The sequence below is a fragment of the Mercurialis annua genome, linkage group LG3, assembly GCF_937616625.2.
Source record: "Mercurialis annua linkage group LG3, ddMerAnnu1.2, whole genome shotgun sequence".
NCBI lineage: Eukaryota > Viridiplantae > Streptophyta > Magnoliopsida > Malpighiales > Euphorbiaceae > Mercurialis > Mercurialis annua.
Window position 1 is genome coordinate 10,873,371 of NC_065572.1, and position 2,630 is coordinate 10,876,000.

The following is a 2,630-nucleotide window of genomic DNA, read 5'->3' on the forward strand; positions in this document are numbered from 1 at the left end:
CGAAGCCGATATCGATACCACCTTATCGAATGGCACCAGCAGAGCTCAAAGAACTTAAGGATCAGCTAGAAGAATTGTTTGATCGTGGTTTCATCAGACCGAGTGTATCCCCGTGGGGTGCACCAGTGTTGTTCGTGAAAAAGAAGGATGGATCGCTTCGATTATGTATCGATTATCGACAGCTGAACAAGGTGACGATCAAGAATAAGTATCCGTTACCTAGAATCGACGATTTATTCGACCAGTTGCAAGGAGCGAAGTATTTCTCCAAGATTGATCTGAGATCAGGCTATCATCAGCTAAAGATTCGCGATGATGATATTCAGAAGACTGCCTTTCGAACTCGATATGGACATTACGAATTTCTCGTTATGTCATTTGGATTGACGAACGCCCCAGCAGCCTTCATGGATTTGATGAATAGGATATTCAAACCGTACTTGGATCAGTTCGTGATCGTGTTTATCGACGACATTTTAATCTATTCACGTTCAGAAGAAGAGCACGCTCAACATTTGCGAATAGTACTACAGACGCTAAGAGAGCATCAGCTTTACGCCAAATTTTCTAAATGTGAATTTTGGCTAACGGAAGTGGCTTTCTTAGGTCATGTGGTTTCACAAAGCGGCATTAAGGTTGACCCAAAGAAGATCGAAGCTGTGATAAAATGGAAGCGGCCTGAATCAGTTACGGAAGTTAGAAGTTTCCTCGGTTTGGCAGGATATTATAGACGATTCGTACAGGACTTTTCGAAGATCGCTGTACCTTTGACGAAGTTAACTCAGAAGAATGCGAAATTCAACTGGACGGACCAGTGTGAACTCAGTTTTCTGAAACTGAAAGAGTGTCTGACGACGGCACCAGTCCTAACGCTACCAGAAGGAACGGAAGGATTCACAGTCTACTGTGATGCTTCACGAGTCGGATTAGGATGCGTCCTTATGCAACACGGTAGAGTAATAGCGTACGCGTCGCGACAGCTTAAGAAGCACGAGACGAACTACCCGACACATGATCTGGAGCTAGCAGCAGTGATTTTCGCGCTAAAGATCTGGAGACATTATTTATACGGCGCTACGTGCGAGATCTTTACAGATCATAAAAGCTTGAAGTACATTTTTGACCAACGAGAGTTAAACCTTAGACAGCGGAGATGGATGGAGCTACTAAAAGATTACGACTGCACGATACAATACCATCCAGGCAAGGCCAACGTAGTGGCGGATGCCTTAAGCAGGAAGTCGGCAGGAAGTCTCGCGCACGTTACAACGACATGGCGAAGACCATTAATCAACGAGATTCATACGATGTTTAGCCAAGGAGTGGAGTTCGAGATTTCATCTCTCGGAAACCTAATGGCTCAACTAACGATACGATCGACGTTGATAGATCAGATCAAAGAGTTGCAAGCAGACGACCCTCAATTAAAGCATCTAATTGAGGAAGTTCAACAAGGAAAGAGTCAAGATTTCAGTATCGTTAACGGAATGCTGAAATACGGCAGTCGAATGTGCGTTCCAGACGTGGAAGACTTAAGACAGAAGATCATAGAAGAGACTCATGGAACGATGTATAGCGTTCATCCTGGTTCCACGAAGATGTATCACGACATTAAGACAACGTACTGGTGGAGCGGAATGAAGAAAGATATCGCAGAGTTCGTGGAGAAATGCCCGACTTGTCAACAAGTCAAGTTAGAGCATCAGCGACCATACGGTTTTCTTCAGCCCTTACCCATTCCAGAGTGGAAGTGGGAGCAAATTACGATGGATTTCGTAGTCGGACTACCTAAGACGCAGAAAGGTTTTGACTCTATTTGGGTAATCGTGGATCGTTTGACGAAGTCAGCGCACTTCATTCCTATAAAGACGACTTATTCTGCAGCAAAGTTGGCGGAGATTTATATCGATAAGATCGTGAGCCTACACGGAGTTCCCGTGTCAATCGTTTCAGATAGAGGTTCCGTATTTACCTCTCATTTCTGGAAAAGCTTACAAGACGCGTTAGGAACGCGATTAAATTTCAGCACTGCATTTCACCCTCAGACGGATGGACAGTCTGAGCGAACGATTCAAACGTTAGAAGATATGCTTCGACTTTGCGTATTAGACTTCGGAGGTAGTTGGGATACGTACCTACCTCTAGTCGAGTTTGCCTACAACAACAGCTATCGTTCAAGCATTGAGATGGCTCCTTACGAAGCATTATACGGTCGCAAGTGTCGATCCCCTATCTGTTGGGACGAAGTCGGTGAACGAAAGCTCACTGGAGCAGAGATCATCCAGATTACGTCAGAAAAAGTACCATTGATAAAGCAACGTTTGACTACTGCTTCTAGTCGACAGAAGAGTTACGCGGACCCCAAGAGGAAGGATATCGAATTTCAGATCGGAGACTACGTGTTTCTCAAAGTATCGCCGATGAAGGGAGTAATTCGTTTTGGAAAGAAGGGTAAATTGGCACCGAGATATGTCGGACCTTACCAGATCGTAGAAAGCATAGGCTTAGTTGCCTATAAGCTGGATTTGCCACCAGAGATGTCGCAAGTTCATCCCGTCTTCCATATTTCCATGCTCCGGAAATATGTACCAGACCCTTCTCGAATAATTCAACCACAAGTGGTGGACGTG